The sequence below is a fragment of the Aptenodytes patagonicus genome, chromosome 1 (genome assembly GCF_965638725.1).
Source record: "Aptenodytes patagonicus chromosome 1, bAptPat1.pri.cur, whole genome shotgun sequence".
Classification (NCBI taxonomy): Eukaryota; Metazoa; Chordata; class Aves; order Sphenisciformes; family Spheniscidae; genus Aptenodytes; species Aptenodytes patagonicus.
Genome location: NC_134949.1, coordinates 78763622 through 78787969, shown reverse-complemented (window position 1 = coordinate 78787969; position 24348 = coordinate 78763622). Strand labels below are relative to the sequence as shown.

The 24348-nt window shown below is 42.1% G+C and overlaps 1 protein-coding gene across 4 annotated transcripts in view; it reads left to right on the top strand.

The window, feature by feature from the left end:
* Positions 1-24348, top strand: part of SHISAL1 (shisa like 1) — a 209286-nt gene that overhangs the window by 121077 nt on the left and 63861 nt on the right. Inside the window, exon 1 of one of the 4 annotated variants that reach the window (XM_076344041.1) lies at positions 961-1077. The exons of 2 other annotated variants lie outside the window; for them this stretch is intronic. The gene's annotated coding sequence lies outside the window, so the exon portion shown is untranslated. Of the gene's footprint in view, positions 1-960; positions 1078-1489; positions 1674-24348 lie in introns of those variants that run through there. One more of the 4 variants, XM_076344032.1, reaches the window with a different exon arrangement.

The window sequence follows — 24348 nt, the reverse complement described above, 5'->3', positions numbered from 1 at the left end:
TCCTAGGAGATGCTGTGCCAGTGCCTTCACACGTCCTCGTAGCACCCTCCCATCGCGCCTGCCGTGGCGTGTACCGGCGCCCACGGCTGCTCGCCGGCCCCTGTGCAAACACACACAGCCTTCACCGCAGCCGCCGCGCCCTCGCTCCGGCCGGGAAGGCCGGATGGACGCACAGGTGCGGAGGGCAGGGCCGCCGCCTCGGAGGCACGCCAGCCCCGGCCTGGCAACTCTCTTATAATGCATTTTCTTAAGGAATCCGAAGCGGACAGACTTATTGCCGAGGCTCTCCCGGCCCCCGAGCGGGCGAGCCGCACCAGAGCCACCGGAGGACGCGGCGCCCAGGCTTTGATCCCTCCGATTAAAACGTCCCCGGAGAGGATTGCTTCTTAACGGGCTGCTGAGTGCTCCCGGAGTAATTTAAAATCACCGAATCACTATTTATTAATGTAATGCTCTTAAAATTGAAAGTACACTTAATCCCCGGTGCCCTCGTAACGGGGCGGCGGGAGCGGAGCGGAGCGGAGCGGGCTCCGCCCGTTACCCCCGCGCGCTGGCCGTTAGGAGCCGGGCAGGGGCAACGCCTCGCTGCTGCCCGCCCGGGGGCGCCGGCCCGCCGGGGAGCCCGGGCGGGGAGAGCTCGGCGCGGGGAAGCCGCCGCGCTCTCGTCTCCTGGTCCCCGTGAGAGGGGCCGAGCCGCCCGCTCGCTGGCGACAGAGACCAACTTCACTAGGGGAAGCCGCCCCGCGGGCACCGGCGAGCGGCACCGCACGCCACCCGCTCCGGCCGCACCTGACCCCCTCCTTCTCTTCCCCCTCAGCGCGCTCCCTCCCGCAGGAGGGCGGGGGGCGGCCGCGGCGAGCCGCAGAGGCGCCGCGGCGGCCCGGCTCCTCGGCGGGGCGGCCAGTGTCGGCAGCGGCCGAGCGGCGCGTCGCTCCTCAGCGAGCCCCGCAAGAGGAGGGGGGCATGGGGTGCGCCCCGCGCACCCGCTAGGTTTCACCTCCATCGGTGATGCCGCGGCGGCCGCCGGCGCTGCCTTTAGCCCCCACCCCCGGAGGACGCCGCCGGACTTTTCCTGAGGTGAGTGGCTACCTCCGGGCGGCTCTGCCCTTCCCCGAGCCGGGGCAGGGCTCCGTGTAGCAATACCCCTAGACGAGCCGAGCAGCCCGCTCCGTGCCCCGCCGCCCCGCGGTGGCCCACGGCAGGAAAGGAACGCCTGGTGCCCGGGCGGGGAAGTTTGCGTGCGGGACAACAAAGCCGGTAGCCGGGGCGGGGAGAGGCAGCGCGCCCGCTCCTGCGCTCCATCTGTTGTAGAGGGGACGCGCGTGGGAGTAGGGAGGCACCTGGAGAGCCGGCCCCAGGTGGAGGGAGAGCAGCTGGTTGGAGCGGAGGCGGGGGGAGGAAAGGAGAAGGTGGGGAAGCAGGCGGGGACAGGAGGGGACGGGGGAGCCGCAGAGCGGGGAGATGGGGAAGGAGGTGGCAGCTCCTGAGCGCCGGCGCCTCGTCCCCCGGCTGGTGGACTGAAGCACCGCGCTCTGCTCCCTGAGGTCGGCGGTGCCGCCGCCCCGGGAACCGCTGCTGCCCCCGGCCCCGCGTCGGCGGCGAGTTTTCCTTCGGGGCTTCGCCGCGCAACTGTTGGGAAAAGTGGCTGCGCTCCGAGAGCGACTTAGCGCAAGGTTAGGGGTTGGCTCGTATGGGGCTTGTGGAGGGCGGGGGGGGCGCGGATCGCGCTTTTCTGTTCGCTCCCGGGCGCTACCTAAGAGGGGACCTGCAGGCGCCGTGCCCCGGTTCCCGGCCGCGCTGCTGCGGCCTCGCCGGCCGGGAGCAGAGCAGCGGCCCGCGTTGGGCTGGGCGGCCGCCGCCTTTCCCCCGCGCAGCACGCCGGCGGCTCGCCTTTCGGAAACTTTGTGTGCCTCCCGGTGTGCAAGGAAGCCAAGGCGGTATGTAAAGAGCGCGGCTCGGGGACCCGGTGGAGAGCGCAAGCTGCGGGATGGCTATCTTGTTTGTTTGCCCGTTATCTAGGCTGCTGGCAGTAGGTTTATTATGTGTGTGTTTGGGTTTTGAATCAATATTTATTTACAGGACTCGGGTATTAATCACTCATGTCTTAGAAAGCTCATTAGTGGTGACTTGTTTCCATGACAACAGGACCCCTCTGAGTCTTCGGGGTTATCTATTTGCCCGATTTCATTTTTTTCTTTTCATGAAGCGTATTCGTACTAGTATCGTGTTTTGTCACCGAGGAGAAAAACAAGCAGATAAAACGTGCGTGATCCTGTGGCCCCTATTCAGCGTTCCTCTAGCGCTCAGTTATTTCCCCAGCCTTAATTAATGATATATGGATGGGACTAAGCAAGTGTGTGAGTTATACAAGATTTCTTAGTACTTGTTTTATTGCCTTATCTCCTTTAGCTATAAAGCTCAGGCTAAGATATGGTTTCACTTGTCTTTTGTTCGAAGTACTCCTTAGACGTGTTAGTACTGAAAAGTGCGATGCTTGTTATCTTTTTGTTTGCGTACAATTTAGTAGCACAGAACCCTCTGAAGAGGCATTGAATTGCAGTCGCTGTAGTTTTATTGCTACAGCAGAGCTGGGAATCGGGAGTGACTTGTGTAACTTTGTCACCTTCTTGTGGTGTGACCTTGACGGGTCTCTTAACTTCTTTGTATCCCACCATGTCTCAGCAAAAGGAAATGTTGCCCACTTGTACCTGTGAAGTGCTCTGAGCTAATCAAGCAAATCTTCTAAGATTTCTTCTAAGATTCTTCTAAGATGGAGTACTGTTAAAACTGAATACATTGTTTTCTGTTATGAGGAGTAAACATATTTTATACATCCCTTTTCCCTAATGATAGAGGTGAAAATCCCCCTTTTTAACGTCGGTCTTTATTTAACATAGCACAGTTGCGTTAGCTCTTCAAATGATGTGTACTGTTATCATCCAGTGGAAATCAGTGATTCTAATCCCATTTATGCTAACTACCAGTCACTGCTTTCCTGGGTTAACTTCATCAGAGTTAACTTCACCAGAGTAAAAAGGAGAGTCTTTAGCAGTCTTAAATTTGTAGGAATATCTACTATGACAGAGTATACATCCAGCAAGAAGATACAATAGTAAAGAAAGAAAAGACTGTAAAATTGAATGACAGTCTTGATCACTTGCCTTAGCATCGCAATCTGAGAGGGACTTAAATGCTTTTTTTGAGAAAGGGAGAGAGCAAGCAAGCGTGCATTTTTAGCTCAACTATATGTCAAGTTAAACATCTGAAACTGGTCTACCAATTTTCATCGTTTTCCAAGAAACATTTTCATACATAGTGTTCTGTTGAGAAGCATTGGGAGTGTGTAAGAAATGTTTTCGAATATACAGTTCTAAACCAAAATACTGCCCGAGAGATGTTCACTTGTCACCATTTTAGATGACAGGAGTAGTAAATTATAATAGTAGAGGAACTTCAGTAAGAAGCATATATTTTTCTTCTTTCTTGAAATGCTCCTTTTAAGTGAATAAACTATATCTATTATAAAATAAGTATCTCTTTCATACTGTGAGGAAGTCTATCCTCAGCTCAGTTCAGCAAAGTGCTAAAACATATGCCTCATTCCAAATGTATTAGTGTTCTCTAATATCAGTAGGCAAATCGCACTTCAAGCTTTTACTTAAATGTTCCAAAGAAGCAAGGCCTGTGACCTTGACTTTCATATTCTAGGTTTTTTTAGCAGCTTAGTAGTGAGACATCTGTCTGAAAATATTTCTTGGAATTGAGGACCGTCTGACCATTACCAGCCCTTAGTTACCAGTGAAGTAATTTTATGACAATCCCATGAAGAGAAAGAAAGAAAAAGAAATGACATTTTAGTCAGCATCTCATCTCCTTTGGATGTCATTGACTTAAATTTCCATACTGAACTGTTAAATTTTTACTACTTAGTGCTGCACAGTCAATACAGGTAGAGAGAAAGTGATCTAGCTCTTACTCTGTGCTTTACGTCCTCTGCAAAGCTCAGTCTTTTATTACTGGGGATAGTAAGAACAACAGATATTCCAGTTCAATTCTAGAACCCTAGTGGCCATGAGAGGAAGAAAAAAAATTCTTCATTTTGTTTTTTAAGACTGATAACAGGGCAGCAAGAAAGATAATTCATAAAAAGCCTGTATTACTTTTATAGTTATTTTTCAGAACAATAATCACTTAAGATTGTAAGAAGACATCTCAGTATATGATCTGTCGCTGATAAAGGTGTTTTGTTTGAGGGAGTGGAAAAAAAGTACATAGATGTGAAAGCTAAATCCAGAGGTATGGATGATGATACTGGTTTATATTGTATTTTACTCAGTATTGTACCGAAGTAACTTAGATATAATGTACACTGGTTTTCATAAACAAAAATGCTTCTAACGGTGTTCATATTGAAGCCACATATTGCTCAAGCTGTGTATTGCTTAAACTTTGCTGGCATGTGGAAATAAACTTAGTATTGTTTGTTTCTGTGGTGTTGGAAGTCCCTCAACTGGTTTGGTGAATAACGTACTGGACCAGTATTTAGTGGAGGTGGTTGAGCTACTTTCTCTGTAACTGATCTACTCTGGACAAGTCACTTTACCCCTCTATTTCATCTTTTCCCTAGTCATCCTCCCCCTATTTATCATTCAGTCTTGCTTATTTGGAGTGTAGGATTTTCAGTGTAGTCTTGTTATGGGCATATATTGTGCCCAGACAGATCTCTGTTGGAGTAGCAAAGTGTTACTGCAGTGCAATAACAAGAAATGATAGCAAACGTTTTTCCTGTATCGGTCACCGTGGTCTTTGCGTGATCACTAGTTACTGTCTGAGAGGCAGTAAGATTGTTGCAGATCAGTGTGAAGATGTAATGGAGGAATTGCTTTTAGTGCTAGTTCCTTAAAATTCCTTTTGCTAAATGTATTTGAAGAAAACAGTTTTCGGAGAAAAAGGTCACAGCTCTATCCTGCAAGGACTAGACAGTAAATAATGGCTCATTCCTGCTTTTCCTGAACACCTACGTTTGCTGTCAGTTTGAACATACTAGTTTTCTGGATGTAAAAATAAAGCAATAATGAATTTAAAATATGCATATTAGTGGCAAGGGGCTCATCAAGGGCAGAAATCAGCACTAAAGATCCAAAGTGGAATCTTGATTTCTGCCCCGCCCCCCCGTGTTTTTAGGAGGCAGAAAGGCAGATGAGTTTCCAAGTATAATTTTTGAGCTTATAAAACGCACAGCTTCATTTAATAGGAGTGAGTAATGACGTTAGGAAGGTATAAGAGCTGTTTCTGTATTATTCCAGTTGGAAGCTTAATTACGTTCTTCATAAACTACTATGAAATGTTTACACTTCAAAATATGACATACTTGGTTCAGCTATGTTTTTTTGTTTGGTCTTACTTTTCAAAATCACTATGCTAATTGATACTGATGCTTTCTGATAAACTAGGTTTTTAGATTGAGGCAGGGTTATTTCCTATGAAAGGTTTACAGATGAAGAACTGACTTTTAAAGTGATCTCTTTTCTTTTATATATGCTAGATTTACTTCTGTCTTTCATCAGAATTTAGCTGGCAAAATTAAGATAAAACAGAGAATGTATTTTCGCATACCAGTGGAAGGTAAAGTAAAACTCTTCTGTTTAGTAATTTTATTCTTCTTAAAGATGAGATCTCTTAAATATGAAGATGTAGAAAAGCTCCTTTCTGACCTTTCATTTACTTGCCGTATTTTTAATGAACTGTGTACAATGATTTCAAAATGACTGAGACGTTTAAGGCCCGAATTTGAAACAACCCACAAAAATCTGTTTTTTTAAAAATGTATTCTGGACGGAAACCTCCCCCAAGTCTTCAAAACGCCTAATGTTGCACACCTGCAAGTTGACATGCACAAACTCCCTAGTCACTTTGGAAGTTTTGAACCTGGGTGTGTTTTCTACTTACAAAATAGGTGAAAAGAGACATCAGCTCAAATTACTTCAAAATTCAAGTTACTTCTAAATCTTTTTATTGCTCAAACCAGTAATGGAGTTCAGTAGTTGTAGAGCTCTGTCAGTGATCGATTTGTACACCACTGCAATATAGACTACAGGAAGTCTGAAGAGCAAAGTAAATCTTTCTTCTCGCAGAGTCCCACTGAACATAGTGTGGTCTCCTGCATGAAGGAATAGAATGCATGAAAGTTTTTACAAGGACTTAAAAATTAGGTACGAAATATGGCACTCAGTAAAGACAGGCATTACAAAAGAGTTATCCAGATACTGGTGAATTGGGTAGTAATAGTTAGTGGTGTTAATAGTCACCAGAAGCCCAGTAAGAGCAGAAGCCAAATCACAGATGTTAGAGTAGATCAAATTTGAGAGCCAGCAGACCAGACTGCCTTACTGCTTCAGAAACACCAAACAAAAGGATTAGTTTCAAAGGCCGTGAAAACAAAGACAGAGCTCTTTGCTGGCCTCTATAGATTCTGCAGTATGAAGTCTTCATTACTTCTGTGCCTTTGCCTTGATTGTAAAGAGTTCATCCACTGGTGATGGGAAGTATCAGTGGTGTAATTCTGATTCAAAGACGCTGACTAGTGTCTAGAGATACAGGCAAAAAACACGTGGCAAACAGTTTGTCTTTGCCATATCGTGTCTTTGCTCTGGCATCTGGATAATATCCAGTAGACTTCAGAAGCCTTTGCTCTCGGGAGAATCCTTGAAAAGCTAAGAACAGCATAGTGCAGCCTTTGGAACAGTTCAGATTTAAAGCACTGGAGGAAAAAATGATTTTTTTATTTCCTTTTCTTTCTGATAACTGGAAAAATGTAGGCAAATTTATCTGCTAGCGGTTCGTAGGACAGAGGATAGATTTCTGCTTTGATTGGTACCCCAGATGTGCATATACTGCTTGCCAAAATGTAAAGGAACACCCCACCCCCAAGAAATCAATGCAGGGCAGGAAAAACAGATAGCATGTTCCCCACTTACAGCTCAGTACCCTCTGTCAATATATAATGCCTCCAGAGAGGAGCCACTGAATACTTACGTGAGTTCAGGTGGCATCTCAACCATTAGATGCTGCTTCTGAACTGCCTTTTCTCTTCAGCTGGCATAACACAGCATTGCTTTTATGGTAGGACTGGTTTGCCTAGGCTGTTTCACTTGCAGGAGATACGCTCTGAGCACAGCAGTTGACAGGTCTGCCTGGCTGTCTGTGCAGGGTGGAAGCCAAGGTGCAGATCTGTGATGTTCTCTAGGGATAAGGCAGGGAGAGACCTCGCCTCTGTGTGTGCAGCAGTCCCAGCAACAGCCTGCATGCTTCTCCTTCTGAGTCTCTTGATTTGTAGGCTGACCTTTTCACATGGGTGAAGCTTAGCAGGCCCACCCAATTTTGTCACTTTATGCCGGGATGTCTGATCTTCCAGACAGGGATTCTGTTCCTGCTCTATTTGGAGTCAAGGGCAGAATTCTCACTGATTTCCATAGGAACAAGATGTGTTCCTAAACATACTTCAGTAGCTAGAAAGAAACTTCCTAATAAAGAACCAGACTGTAACATTACACAAAACATCAAGCATTGTTCTAGACTTCAAAGCTCCTAACAGTAACATGCTTGCAGACCAAGCACTGCAAACAACAAATCTCAGGGCATTCCTGGCAGGACTGTGGAGAATTACCAGCTCTCATTCTGCCCTGAGAAACAATTGAGGCTTGATCATGTTACTGATAAAATCCTACTTATTCTAATGGACGCTATTCAGGCCCCTTAGATTGTATCAGGAATGGAATTCTAGAAGCAGTGAAGTGTGACATAATAGCTGTTACACAAAGGATTTACTATGTCAAGCAGAAAAGGCAGTGGGATTTCAGTTTACCTGAAGAAGCAAAAGGCCCTTTCCCACACTGATGTGGAGACTGTTGGAAGTCACCAAGGAAAACTTTGGACTGCAATTCTGCTGCTTTGAGTTGTTATACTTTAGTCAGACCGGTTCCTAACGAAAACTCCCCCCCCCTTCCTTTGGGTATTAATTTTTTCTCCCCCTCTCCACCCCTCATCTTACCCTTACTGCCATTCCTATGTTTCATGTAATAGAGGAACCTTTTCAGTTACAGGCTTTTCCTTTAAGAGGGGTTGAAATGAAGTACCTAGAGCCTGTTGGAGGTAGGGGATTCCAAAATGTAGCTCATAGATATCTGCAGTTCCTTGCTTGGTTTCCAAAATCCCTGTAGTCCATTAACTTTGCCACTAGAAAGCAACTGTTCTGTCCAAATAAAGCTGTCAAGGTGCAAGGAAGCGGTGGGAAGGTAGTCACTTGAGTCATATAGATTATGCATTTGCCACTTGCTTTGCATTCCCAAACATGAGAGCTCCAGGGCTGCTTTTTCACACAATTTTCAGCTTCTGGTAGTCAGAATGCCATTTTCTCTGATTACCAGGTGAAGCATGGTTATCTCCCATCTTGGACTGGTTTAGTTTTGTGGTGAATATTTGGGAGATCGCATTCTTTTCCCTGTAGTGTCCTAACAGCATCAACATCTATTAAATTCTTCTTTACCTACTCCCCTGCCCAACAATTCTTACACTTGTAAAAAAAAAAAAAGCCAAAGAAAAAAAGCTTTGTCTAGTAAAGCATGTGGCTGACATGCTTTCCCATTATGTCGCTTCCCAGGTAATTCATATTTTAACATTCAAAAACATAGGCAAAATTCTACAGAGGTAAACTTTGCCAAGGAAATTGTGTCCACTTCAGACACTTTATCTTGAATGGCAAATATGAATGTTCAATACACATTAAAATCCAGAGTACTGGCATTGTCTTATGCAGTTAAGGTTGGGTTCTTTGTTCCTGTCTTGTTTTTTCAGTATAACCGTGTCACGTCATTTGGACAGAAAGCTGCCAAGATAATAGACCAAACATATTGTTTTGCCAAGGTAATAGACCAAACTTTCTATTCTGAAGATACAAAATATTTCTATTTCCAAAGGTACAAAATACCCCAAAATGCAGAAATTGAATACAAAGCTGTTTGACTGGTTTACTTGCAAGCTGTAAAAGACATCATAAGACTATAGCCAGAAACAGTGTCAGGCCAGACTTTTATAGTCATGAAGAACTTAACACTATCCAAAATGAGGGAAATGTCGAGCATGTGTGAATGGAAACTGAACAACATCTTCGCAGGATGGTCTTCATTGCTATTTGGGGGGGGATAAATTATGACTTTCATTCTTCTAATATCATATTGTTAATTACACCAGTAATTATATTCCCCTTCTAGATAGGCAGTGCAGGAGCCCTGGCCTGAATAAAACACTGGTTGCGTATCTGGCTTCTTGGAAGAGTTGCTCACTGACAGATTGGGCTAGAATTGAAAAGTCATGAGAGAAATCAGTGAGTGGCTGTTCTCAATATTGAAACCATTTTTATGAAGCAAATTCAATATAATCATGCTTGTTATCTTTTTTTGATTGTGTGGAGTTTTAAGAGTAATTCATTGTGATCCTGTTGTGAAGCATTGTGACATGGCAGCATTTCCTTGATTAAGATATTGCTGAATTTTCATTTTTAGAAATACTATTGGCAGGGATTTAGAAACTTGGACTCTAGCCAGAAAATAAACAATCACTGAAGCCAACTATGCAAGGAGATTCTATACACACAAGTTGGAGACTGTTAATTATTACGTTCTGTTGCAGCCTCTCTCGTCTGTGTTTGGGCAAATCTGTGAATTCCTATGTGAAGTAACTCAGTAGCCGTGTAACTGGCCGTAGAGGGATCGCCCTAGTGCAAGGGCATGTGCAATGGTTACTGAGCCACATCCCGTCCCTTAGCCCTTCAATGACTGGTGGCAAAGGGAAAGGGTCCTGCAGGCTTGGTGCTTTTCTGCTTCTAACCTGTGATTTGTGACAGTCTTCACATTGTTCTATTGCTAGAAGAGCAGCAGGGTGTACAAATCACTATGCGGTCAGCATTTTTGCTGCAAAGATCAGGCTCAGTGGCTCTTTAACTTCTTGCCATTTCTGTTCCCTTCCTTTTCACTCAGGGTGACCTTCACTGTTCATCTCTTGACTAGTGTCAGTCAAAAGCAGCTCCCTTGAAACTCGAGGTGTATAATTTTACATAAGAAACCAGCTCACATCATATGTTGCTGATGATAATTACTTTTTAGGAGCCTCACGCGTAGAACTATATTTAAAAATTAAAGCCTATCTTGCAACAAAGAAACAATTCACCTTTATTTCAGAGTAGAACAGCACAGGTGAAGAGTTACCAAACAGGGCTCAAATATTTCTTTAATGTGAAATAACTGTTTTCTAGACATGGATCCTACTTTTAGAAGTCCATGGGCAAATTCCTATTTATTTGAATGGAAGCAGGGTCAAGCCCCATGTGTTAGAGGGATGCTATTGTGAAAGCCAACCCTCGTTGAGCCCCCTCTGCAGGAATCGGGATGCATTCCTGGCCAGTAATCTAAATATAACAATGTGAAATTTATGAGGAAAGGAATTGACAGTAATAATACTTCTTTGCCTTTCTGCTCTTTATTGTTAGCTTCCCACACTTTTGGGTCATTCTTAGCGGAGAGCTGTTCGGTCCATTAATTAAGACAGTCTCTATCTTATTTCTCATAGTAACATATTCATAGCAGGGAAAGTTCTAGCCGTCATTAGTCATTTAAGCCCTAAGGCCATAGTCCAAAGACTGCTTCCATTTTTTTTTTTCCCTAGAATCTATTATACATAAGAGAAATTAATATGTATCCACATGCACACATATAGGCATACATGCATAGCTCTCATTAAAATTAATTTGCATAACGTGTTCATTTTATGCTTTTGTAATTGGCCTAATCTCTCAGTGATAATAGGAGGGGTGCAACAAGGTTAATGCTTATGGCAAATTTTGGTCCAGACTTTGTAACCCTTATAAATATTTTCTAACCCCACCTAGCTTCTCCCTAAATCTTCTGAGTTTGGACTGCAGTGGAAGATTTGCAGTAGCATGAACATGAGTCCAAATGATTGAGAACTGATAAGAACAAAAATTAATACTTCACCTATTGAACATCAGTAACATCCTTCTAAACTTACTGCAGTGATGGAAATGAAATATGGAATAAACATGTTCACAAGGCTTCAGAGTTTTAAACATTTAAGAGATTATTTTTCTATTTTCTTTTATGCTTCTCTGAAGTATGAAATTTAATCCAATAGTCTTAAATCAAGGTAATTACAGTCCAACCTCCAACAACACAGGCATGCCTTTCAGAAGCATCCTGTACTGCATCTGTCTCACAGTAAGCCCTAGTCAAGAATCTTGATGCTAGGTGCTTTGTAAGGATAGATGAAAGAGGAGCAGTATTCTCAAGGAAGTCAGCACCTTTCTTAAGCAGGGTGTGTTTATATTGGTGTCTGTTTGGATAATTAGGCTTTAAAAGCAAGCATTATTTTTGCAACCTTCTGCATAATAGCTATATTACAACAAACAATTAAAAACCCTGTATAAAATAAATAATGTAAATGAAACTGTAGTGCTGTCACTCTTCACGATCAAAGCTGAGATTTCTCTTCCTTTAGTTTCTGAACTTGCTCTTCCTTTTCTGTTCTGTCTGCCTTGTCAGTCATGTATCCCTCTTTAGGGGGGCTTACGCAGGCACATAGTGGAGAGTAATGGAACTCTTGCCATTTAATTTAATTACCAAAGTCAGGACTGACTGTGTTTGCAGTATACTGGTGGCGTGGGCTGGGGTAATAAAGCTTGGGTGTCCAGCAGCTGCCTACAAACTTCCAAAATTTGCCAGACTTCTATCTCAAAAGGTATTTATTGTGCCTTCTTCCGCTTCGTATCTTGCACAGGAAATGGTACTAGGAACAGCGGCAGTGGTTTTGTTTCATGCAATACTGATCAGAACCAGGAAAATCCTTTTCCTGTTTCATGAGCCTAATCCCTATTTCCTTTGCTTTTTCCTTTCTGTCTGGTATGAAGTAAATGTTCTGGTGGTTTAGTTTCAAGCATCAAAACCAAACAAATGTTTATCCCATTTAAACATGAATGTCTTTTCTAGTTTTTTCCAATTCAGCTGCCAAAACAACAAAAAGTACCAGTCAGTTGCATATCCTTATTGGAGAATTTATATCTGGCACAGAGCAGCCCCCCCAAAAGAACATGAGTTTTCCTGTGAATTGAGACGCTGAGCACATGATAAGATCAGTTTGTTTCCAGAGTCGTTATCATTGCAAGTCCTCTTTCCTGGAAGAGAAGTCCTGTCTTCTTGCACAAAAGTATTTTCCATGATTGAAAAGCCAGAGACTCACAGAGTTTGAAGAGTTTAGGAAACCACTAAAAAAAACCCAAAGCTTGTTTTAAGGGAGTAAATTACCTATGTCCTTTTCTTGAAAACAAAGCTAAGACATGGTCATCAAGGAACTTGGTATCTTCAATTCTTAAGCCCATACTCGCTATGCTTATCATAGAATCACAAACTTTTTTATTCCAGTTTCAAAAAATGCTGTTAATATGAAATGTAAAAATATATTTTGATAGATACCTGTTGGGTCATATGGTGGAATTATCTCACATGTCACCTCTATATCCATGCTGAATGCAATCCATCAGTATGATGGTTTTGCTCATTTCGGGGGGAAGGATGTCACCTAAATTAAATTGTCTAGCTATTAGTAGCAAAGCAGACCCAATAAAGCAAGCCATGTGTTATATGGCTTGCTACTGCTAACAAATGTAATGATATAACAAATACAGAGCCTGAATTTTGAAGCACCAAGTGATGATGGATGCAGCTGAAATTCATCAGGATGGCAGATTCTCTGGCCTTCCTTCTCCTGTGAAAGAGATCCAGACTTTCCAGCAAGACTAAGCAGAAATGTCAATGATTTAAAATACATAAACAAGCACCTAGAACAAACTTCAGTAGTGCTTATGACAAGAATGAAGGATCTCTAAAAATGTAATGATACAGGTAGGTAGCAGCAGATCTCCCACGTTAGAAGGATGAAAAAATGCCTGAAGAACATGCTGCTTTAAGACAGAAGTAGTAAAGTACCACTTAAAATTTAAAAACCAAAAAGTTCTTTCTGCAGGGTCTGTTTTCTTAGTTGTGTGCTGTATCAGTTTTTGGTCAAAACCGAAGTTCACCAGGACACAAACCCTACATTATTTTTCACCATATAAAGCACAATACAATAGAAAGTAAAATCTTCAAAACACAGGTGATCAGTAGGACACAAGTAAGGCATAAATATCTATACAATATTAGATTCTGACCAAAAGAACCCCTGGGAAGATTCTTATTCCTGTCTCATTATGACAACAAAAGGGATTAGCTGCTTTCCTAGAAACAACTGAAGGACTGCATGGGTCTGGTTTTTCTGAAGACCTTATTCTGCAGAGGCCAAAAACTAAGCAGTGTGCAGACTGAAGCTTTTTTCTGCTGTATACCCTGTGCAGGGTCCAGAGCAATTTTAAGCTGAATATCTAGACAGTAGTTATCTATACACAATAATAACTGCACATCAGTACAGTGGCTTTGTCCTTTAACAGCAATATGCTTTCAAGATGTAAAAAAGTCTGTTTGAAGAGTTTTCTTGCATGCTCTGACCCTGAGTTGTGACTTCGTTATATTCTGTGGTTTTAGAGGATCCGAAGCTGGGTCAGCTCTTCAGTAAGACACAGTGAAGGGTGGGTTAGAAGTATCAAATTGTGAAGTTTTTGTTCCTGTAGCTGAACGTTAGAACTTGAGGCTATGGTAATTTGTATTTGCCCAGAAGCAGACTTTCAGACAGCCTGGAGAACGCCTTCTAGTACCAAGAGGCTTCAGAAAAAATGTGATCTTTGCAGCCATCAAAAGGTGACTTTGAAGTCATGATCTGTTCTTGTAGAGTAATGCTTTGTTTGTTTTTGTATAGGCATTCTGCAGGGATGGGGGACAGGGCAAGGAGACCGGGCTCTGATGTGGCTCTTTTGGATTGGGCAGATGACACAGAATAAGGATGTAAGAGTGGATGTTTTGGGTCAGGTTAAGCATCCATCTAGCTTGCTGCCGTATCTCTGATACTGGCTGGGCTAAATATCCTATCATGTAAGTGTAGGGCAAACATATTTCCCCAGATATACCCTCTCAGCTTCTGGCCATCTGCATTGCAGGTACTTTCTGCATTAGAGGTCATAGTTTTGTGTTTAATAGCTGTTGGTAGATGTTTTTATCCATAAAATTTGTTTAATTGTTCTTAAAATATAAGTAAGACTTTTGTCATTAAAAAATCCAGTTAAACGGCATGCTGTGTGGAAAAAACCGCCTCCTTTTGTTTGTTTTGGAACTGCTATCTGATAATGCTGTAGTTCTTGTATTATGAGAAGTGATGCATGATTGTTGCCTGTTCAGTTTGTCCATGCCACTTGTAGATTTTTATAGACTTTTATGAGATTCCTTCCCAGCTGAATCTTCCTAGTCTGTTTAAATGCTTGCATACAGAAAACGTTCTACACCTCTTACTGTCCTTCTCATTCCCTCCTGTTCCCTTTCCCGCTCTAGAGTGGTAGATAAACCATAAACTAGTACCATGACATAACGAGCTTTTCTTTTGTTCCCTTTTTTTTTCTCAGCAGCTTCTGAAATTCTATCTGCTTTCTGACTGCTACCGAGTACTAAATCACCATCTGCATAGAATTGACGTGCATAAAATATTTTTATTATAGCTTTCATATCTCTCTAAGCTGCAGTAGCCCACCCAGTGTTGGAGCCCACCACTGTGCAAAGTTAGTGAGGGGAGGGGGTTTCCTCCCTGCATTACTTAGCATTTACCAATGTGAATTTCATTTGCCATTTTATCCCCTGGTTACTCCGTATCGTGAGTGATGGATTCTACTGGAATGATTTCTGGGTGAAGGTAAGGAAGTGTTCTGCCATGCTGTGGATGCTTTGAAGCGGGAATCAGCTTAGTATAAGGGAATGTATGTCTCGGGGCTTGTCATAGTTTTGTAGAACTGGAATGCCTAAGTTCTCTAAAATAAATTCAGTCAATAAATTCTCCGATTAAGCCTGCGCATTTCTTTGCCTTCTGCCACAGAGTCTTTGAAGGACTTAGTGGGCAAAACCTGACAGCCAAATGAGGTTATGGAGGAATAGTGACAGCAGGAATGTGGAAGGTCTGCCTTACTAGTTTTTAGGATCAAGGGCAGCGGCGGGAGGAGCAGAACACACAGTTCCAGAAGATAAGTTGACAAGGAGAGGGAAAGAGACCTGGAATCACAAAAAAGAGATAAAGGTTGGTCTCCACCAGAAATCTGTTAACTTAGAAACACAGCATCTTGATAGCAGGATAACGCTGTGGTCAGGTACTTGATCAGTTGAAAGCAGAAACATTCATGGAGTACATGCACTGTGATCATCGTGGTTCTGTAGATTTTTGGTTTTCCTCAACTGGCGACAGTGAAGCAGTTCTCCACCATGGCTTTACGCTATGTTTCTTGCACAGAAAGAGAGTGAGTCACTTCTGAGACAGAAGTGGTACTTGTCTTTTTTCTCACTATGCAGTGTTTTGGTCAGCAGTAGGAATTAGACTCCTTGGTGCTGAGAGGAGGGACCTTCAAAGTGCTCTGAATTCCCCATGCTTATCCAGACTGCTTTAAAACTAGATTATGTGTCCTCGGGGATGCAGTACTTGGGCTTCTTGTGTAAGGCAATCTTAAGATGTGTCTCCTCACAAAATACAAAACAAGAAGAAAAATCTTTAAGGTTGTCAAATCTTCCTTCCCCTATAAATCGTAAGTTTTGCTTATGTGGAAACTAGCAATGTCTTCAGTGAGTCACCAGATGTTTAGGGTTTTTCCCACCCTGTGTCTTTACCCATGCCCTAGCCAAGGTAATGATTACCTCTTTGGGAAAGCAAATTTCAGTTATTGGTGTTGCAAAAGAATTTGGTTCATTGTGGAGTCACAGAGTGTGCCTAGACAAAATACTTGAGGGGACTACTATCTAGCTAGTCTTCCCATGAGTTTATCTCAAGGAGACAGAACAATCGTTGAACATCATCAACAGCAAACAATAGCAGCTCAGATCAGATATTGAAGAAAATTGAGTTATTTTTGCAATAGCCCTTTGTCATGGCATCCTTGTGGTCACCTGAACAGTTCAAGGTGCCTCCATTTCCAAATATGGTATTAATGTTATTTTTATTTTTAGGGGATTTACCTTCTTGCTTTGATATACTCTGTGAATTCTAGTTCTTTCCAGAGCTGTTTAGACCCTCTAGTCGTGCTCTTTTGCTATTTCTTTTAGATTAAGGCATCAGCATTGTCATCATTAACCTTTTATATCATCAAAATAGCTATGATTTTCCTTTAATTACCTTGTTTGCCGGGAAAGTAATCTACAGAATACGTTCCCTTAAGGGGTACCATAAAGGTATCCTGTTTTTCTAACTGCTTTAGGCATAACCTTGGGCTGCCTGAGGTATAGGAAATATTTGGAATAATTTCTCTCCAGGTTTCTCCCCTCATTCTCTTTTTATGTATTTGATTGGTTCTTCTCAGCCAATGTCTAAGTTCTACCTTCTTTTCTACTGCAGATGCATTCACTCTTTGCTTTTGCATGTTGTTCCAATAGCCATATGACAAAAGACTCCTCTTGTAATCTGTGTCTTAAGGCACAGACTGTGGAGTGCTTGAACTTTCTGAGCTCTGTTCTGTCCCTTCCCGTATCACATTAACATTGTCCTTGGACCCTGCATTAGCAGTTTTATATATACAGGAATGGCCTGTCTAGCGAGCAATGTGGTTAAACTCAGTGATGGATAATTCCTCCTCCACCATATTGCTGTGCGTTGTACCTTTCTCAGTTCATTTACTTAAGCATTTTATTCTATATTCTCCCATTGTGAAAACAAAGTACTCTTGAACCTCAGTTTAACTTCTTTCCATGAAGGTTTGGGTTTTTTTTTAAAGTTTTGATATCAAAATTTGGCTAATCATGCCAACTTTTCCACGCCAAATACAAAAGTGATAAACAGCCCATTTGATTTCAGGCTGATAGTCTTGCTTATCTTCTTCTAAAACCCTGTACATAACTAAATAGAATGCTTTTGAATTAATTATGTTATTGACATGGTTCTCATTCATGTTACGCAAGCTCTGGTTCTTATATGCTCTTGCTTAAGTGACATAATCCCCTTGTAGTCACTGCATCCATTCTTCATATGGCAAGAAGTTATGTTGCTATCAGTTCAGCATAGGTCTATGGACAACTTTCTGTATCAGATTTCTTTTGCTCGTAATAGTTTGGGTTCTTTGCAGTTTGCATATACTTGGATTTACTTCACTGGGGACATCCTCATTTCCTCAAGACAGTTCAAGTCTGCATCTTCCAGTGGTCTTTCTCTGTTTCTGTTGTATATTGTAATTACAGCCTGGTCTCTTGTCAGTGCAGTATTCCTCATTTATCTCTAAGGATATTCCATAGTTGGCTCTCTGCTGGATTTGACTAAAAGACAATCAACTGCTGTCAGAAATAAGGTTTCTTAAAACCGTTTCACACTTAGCTGGTGCCCAGTGCTAGTAGATAGGACGTGATTCATTAAACTGGATGTATTCATGCACAATGGAGTTCTCTCCACCTGTTGCCATTCAGTGGAGTCAACAGCATATTCCTTATCTTCCAAATGCAGATGTTCATATTGATTTGCATGTGGAAAGTGCTTCCTTCTCCATTGAACTGAGTATAGATATAGATCTGTATGCTGCAGGAAGTTTTTAAAGATAGGTGAGATACATCCCAGGAATGTCTAAATATCTGCCAGGGGAATTTCTGCTTAGGGACCCTTAACTTACCCCTCTGCTACTAGAGGCATTGAATAGACAACAGATTTCTTGTCCTAGTGTAATTTTGGTGTGGCTTGTTTTGTTTTGTTTTTTCTTCCCGGAATACCATTCTGTACTTGATTTTTAGAAACGAAGCATGGGGCACAGCAGTCTTTTCAGCAAGAGCTGGGCCCTTTACAAGGTTGTGTCTACAGATGGGAAGCAAGAGCAATGATCACAGCTAGTCAATCCATTGTCATGGGCCAGTAGGCAGTCCCTACTTTTAGGTAATGTAAGCTTACCCAGAAGACTTGTTCCCAATATCCCTCTCTTCTTAATATCTGTTACTGGATAAATACTCGGTCCATCCTTTTGATGAAGTTGATCTTGCACAAGCAAAGCAAGCTGAAACAACAGAGCTTTAGTGCACAGAAAACTCAAGCCTTGTGTATTCACTACTGCCTGACAATAGCAAGGCTGACATTTCAAATAAGGCCCTTCAGGTATGTGCAGCATCGTTTAGCTAGTTAATCTAATAAATTAATATTTTGTTTCTTGACTTTAAGTGTCTTAAAATCTGTAGCTTGTTCTCATTGGTTGCTCATGGTTGTTAACATTTAAATTCTTTGGAGATGGGAGACTGGGGAGAGGGGATGCGAGTCAGTGAAAATCACACGAGGGTGCCTGTTGCATGGTACCAATTAAATAGATGTGGGCTAAAATGAAGCAGCCATTCGGAGCAGAGTCGTTTGGATCTGAGACGCTGGGTAACAACGGACGGTGTTTCAAGTGCTGAAGGAATTGTTCTTTTCAGGTAGTTTGTAAAGTGACTTAATGTAAAACATTGCTTAATGATGAAGTATTATATGGTGATTACTATGGAAATAAAAAATACTACTCTTCCTGTTGTTTTCACTTAAGTCCTTCCTTAGCTGCATTGATTCTTAAAGGAATTGGAACAGGCTTTGAATTTTCATTCTGCACAACTGGTTTTAGTTTCAAAGTGTATTTAAGGCATCAAACTCTTAACCACTACAGTGTCCTATCTCTCATTAGTTTCTTGTTTCCATTTATGTAGTGCACTATGTTTCAGCATAGTTAATAGGTGATTTTTACTGAAAGACAGTAAAAAGGCTTTTGCAATAGGCTTTAAAACATATTTTAGTGGGTTTGAAAACCTGGTTTGTTACATTTAGCAGCTTGAGACAATGTGCTATGATTTCTGGCTTAATTCAGGCAGATTCCAAAAGATCAAGCTATTAAGTGGAAACACCTTCATGAACTCACCAATAGTTAAAGTTTTTATTACACTGAACACACAGTGTGCATTGTGGTAATGAAAATCATTGCTTGGCTGGTCATCCAAGGTTCAGGACTGCACAAGGTTCTGACTTGCTCCTCTTTCTCTAAACCTGTTCTGTGCCCTTCTTCGAACACACAAAAAGTACAGAGAGTCCACGCGACTAATCTCATGAGGATCTATCAAAAAACAAGGTCCCGTTATATATCATATATCAATCACATAGTATCATATATCACATAATATCATATATTGTATACATCTTATATTGTGTATATCGTGTATATATCACATATCGTGTATATATCATGTATCGTATATATAGTGTGTATATATATCACATCGCATATATTGTGTCTATATCACATAGTAATGTAGTGTATATATATCACATCGTCTATATATCACATGTATATATAGTGTATATATCACATATCATATATATCATGGCTATATCACATATCATATATATCATGGCTATATCACATATATATATCACATGTATATAGTGTATATATCACATATTGTATATATAGTGTGTGTATATATCATATATTGTATGTATCATGTCTATATCACATATCATGTCTATCATATATATCACATATTGTATATATCATATATCACACATACCACATCATGCAGGGCAGTATGTCTCCTGCTTTGGCAAATTACAGGGGAAAGCTGCAGGATGAGTTCTGGGCACCTGCTCCGCATTACCGGTGCAGGTGTGGCGCTGCTCGAAAGAGGATATGAGTTCCCAGCGTTATGGCTTGCTCAAAGCGGTAATCATTTAAAAAAAACAGGTAACTTTGATTTTTCAATCACTTTTAGCACAAAAAACTGAGGACAAAGCCTGAAATACCATTTCAGTTGCACTGTGAAGTACATGTAACAATAAACTTTTAGAGACAAGTTTTCTGTAATTAAATTAAAACCAAGAATGTTTCCAAATCTTTGGCATCCATTTCTGCTCCCCCGTTGCTTACATGAAGTAGTCTGACTTTCTCCAGTATAGAATCCTTCTTGGTGACCAAAAGGACTAGCATAGTGATGACTTCACAAAATCCAAAGCGTGAAAGTCAAGCTGCTACACACAAATGGGGAGTCTTTTTGTTAAGGCAGTATGACTATAGCTGTTAGATTTTAAAACCCTTCAGAAATACTTCAGAAGAAAAAGAGTATTAATATCCAAGAATATTCTTTGTCACTTAAGATGAATGCCTGAAAATACATTGTCCGAAAACACTACAGAAATCTTTCAAGTAACAGGGGGGAAATCACTTTCACATCACTTGTTCTCCAGAAGTAAAACTTCCTAGTGTTTGAAAAGAAGTCATGCTGCTTGTAATTAATGACAGAACCATTTTTATCTTTAAAAAGCTTATTCTTAAAAGAGTGAGACATCAAAAAGGTCTGAGTCCATTAAGAGAAGTCGGATCTTTGATTTTTTTCAATCTGGCTCCTGCTCTGCAAACCCTGAACAAAGCAGATTGAATTGATACTCATGTATTGCAATACTATGACAGAACTACGCTTGTATAGGGGGGAGAGGCTGTGCTTACAATGACATGTCAGCGCTGTAGTGGTTATTATATATTTCTGTTATACTTGATTGTCACACTTGAGACCTAAGTTGTCAGTTGGTCATGGAGTGCTGAAGCAACTGGATAGATTTTTAGCCTGTGCATAGCTGAAAAAGAGAGAGTACCACTGGAGGCTGTTAGGTGCTATCTGCAGATTGTGCTTAAATATATGGAAATTATCTGTATGCACACTTTCAAATTGAATCAGGTTTGTAACAGTGGAGAAAATACTAATGTTTACACCAGGAGTTATTTTGTGCTATAAACCTGCTGATTTTCCTGATGAAAACCAGATCTCTCTAATTATCTGATTACCTTTCTCCAGTAAGAAAGTTCTGAAGGATTGAAGTATCCATTTTTTGAGTTATATTATGGGTAGCTTTAGAGTGTGTTAATTTTCTCATAGCATTGAGCCAATGGAAGAATAAACATGTTTATGTTCATGCGAATGAACAATCTGAACTATGTGTTTGCATGACAGAACAATATAAATTATACAGAATATACAAAGAGGTTTTATTTTCAGTAATAAATTTTATTAAAAGCAAAGAAGCTTTAGTCTGGATTTTAGTAGTAAAATAGGTGACATAAATATATGTGGTATAATGTAAATACTTAAGGCTCATGATTTTGTTTTTTTTCTTAGGGTACAACAATCCTTTCCAGAATGTTTTTCATGCTCCAACTACAAAGGCAAATTGAAACATGATGCAAGGTGGATAAAAAAGTAGCAGGCTAATTAGGTGCCGCGGTGTGGTGTTGACAGGTTGATAGATCCATTATAGTGGAAATGCTTTTGCTGTAGTGCCCACTATGTAACTGCTTGTAATAAAACCAAATTACTTTTAGACTTCTCGCATTGCATTCTCTCTCTTAAATACACAGACACACACACACATTTTCCTTTGTCTACCTCTGCTCATGCTTTGCCAGAAACTTCCTCGCATGCTGAAGACCTACCTTTGTAGCCAGGAGACGTGCTGTAGGAGGCCCGGATGTTCAAGGGGTTTGTGTTTTCATGTACCATGCATGTCTCAGCTGGCTCCCTATTCTGTTTTTCTGTCGTCATCCTGGAAATACTGCTTTCCTGCTAGCTTATTAGTACAATGGGAAGCCTGACTGGAGAAAAGATGGATAACTGGGATACTTTTCCCTTGTTATGAGACCAAGATGGAAGTTTTCACTAATGTTCCTGGTGGTACTGATGTTTGCTCTATGTGAGTAGTTTCAGAGACCCACTGACATGCTCGTATGCTGACTAAGGCTGAATTCAGTTGGCTCTTGTTCTCCTCCACCTATAAGACAAACAAGAGAATCCAAACACTTGCCTCAGGTTAACTGGCAGCACTTGCAAGCACTGATTTGCTCTGAAACTTTGTATATATACTTCTGTGGGAGATCTACCATTTTAATAGTAATATTGGCCTTCAAAAAAACATGCTGATTGCTGTTCCCACAGAAAGTTTGAAAATGTCTGTGGGTAGTCACACCAATACCGCTGCCTGGATTTTTAAATGAATGGTTTTAATTGCAAATGATTTGTTAGCCCTTCACGTGGGTATTCTTCTGAACTGGCTGTATTATACAGTGGCATTTGAGACAGTGCTTTATTAACAGCTTGTTTGAAGTTCATTGAGCTGATATCCCCACAGGTCTCTTCTTAAGTGCATCTTTTTGTCTTGTATTGCACGCATTTAGCAGTCAGTCAGAGATCTTTAGTTCAAAAGTCTATGTATTGCTATCACATACCTGGCTGCTTTGGCTTTTCTCATTGCTTGTTGGGTTGTAAACATTAATTGTCATATTTGTCTTCATTCCTAGCCAGTTTTCCTTTCTGCTTACTTTAACAAACAATGCCTTCTGGATTTCTTTATGACTTGCTTTATCTACTTGAAGATCCCAGGTATTTTTCTACTAGATAGACAAATAGGCTTACTCTTTCATACGCATCACTGATTCTTAGATGTGTGCTTTTTGCAACTTTTACCTTTATTAATTATCAAATGACTGTGCCCTGCAAGGAAGGAAACTGTGATGTTTAAGTTCTAGTTCTTACCTCTTGACTTCCCTGAAGAAGATTATCACTTCTTCAGATGAACTTTGGTCTCATCTCTGAGCATGTTTTCCAATAGTCTTCATTTGAAGAGCCCCTTTGTGACAAGGTTTATGACACTGGAAGGCAGTTACAGTGCAGATGCCTAGCCTGGTTATGAATCTTTCTGTGAAGGATTAAGTGGAACTGGGTGCCCACGGTATTGCAGTTTCAAGCTGCAAGCCTGATTAACTGAGAAGTGTTTTCCTAAGTGTTGTTTTTCTTAAATTCTTTCTTCATCAGTGCTGTACTTCAAGGTGAGTTTTCTTTTTAGACTGAGCGAGAGAGATTTATGTAAGTTAGAGTGGCCTTCCCAGTTATTGTTAATTACCTTATAATATGAGGAAGATGATGAATTGCATGACTTGCTTTGGAAATCCATCTGTTCACAATTGCATTCAGAAGCTGCTATGCTTAGAGCTTATGAGCAAGATGAAATTGCGGTTTTACCCTTTTTGTTTGGCATTTTCAGTATACAATTGAGGTAATTCCTGGTTAACGGGGGAGGTCCCGGGCGACTGGAGGCTTGCCAATGTGACGCCCATCTACAAGAAGGGCCGGAAGGAGGATCCGGGGAACTACAGGCCTGTCAGCCTGACCTTGGTGCCGGGGAAGATTATGGAGCGGCTCATCTTGAGGGCGCTCACAAGGCTTGTGCGGGACAAACAGGGGATCAGGCCCAGCCAGCACGGGTTCATGAAAGGCAGGTCCTGCTTGACCAACCTGATCTCCTTCTATGACCAGGGGACCCGCCTAGTGGATGAGGGAAAGGCTGTGGATTTGGTCTACCTGGACTTCAGCAAGGCCTTTGACACCGTCTCCCACAGCATTCTCCTAGAGAAGCTGGCGGCTCACGGCTTAGACAGGTGTACTCTGCGCTGGGTCAAAAACTGGCTGGACGGCCGGGCCCAGAGAGTTGTGGTGAATGGAGTCAAATCCAGTTGGCGGCCGGTCACGAGCAGTGTTCCCCAGGGCTCAGTACTGGGGCCGGTCTTGTTCAATATCTTTATCGATGACCTGGATGAGGGGATCGAGTGCTCCCTCAGTCAGTTTGCAGACGACACCAAGTTGGGCGGGAGTGTTGATCTGCTCGAGGGTAGGAAGGCTCTGCAGAGGGACCTGGACAGGCTGGATCAACAGGCCGAGGCCAACTGTATGAGGTTCAACAAGGCCAAGTGCTGGGTCCTGCACTTCGGCCGCAACAACCCCATGCAGCGCTACAGGCTTGGGGAAGAGTGGCTGGAAAGCTGCCTGTCGGAAAAGGACCTGGGGGTGTTGGTCGACAGCCGGCTGAACATGAGCCGGCAGTGTGCCCAGGCGGCCAAGAAGGCCAATGGCATCCTGGCCTATATCAGAAATAGTGTGGCCAGCAGGAGTAGGGAAGTGATCGTGCCCCTGTACTCGGCCCTGGTGAGGCCGCACCTCGAATACTGTGATCAGTTTTGGGCCCCTCACTACAAGAAGGACATTGAGGTGCTGGAGCGTGTCCAGAGAAGGGCAACGAGGCTGGTGAGGGGTCTGGAGCACAAGTCTTCTGAGGAGCGTCTGAGGGAACTGGGGTTGTTTA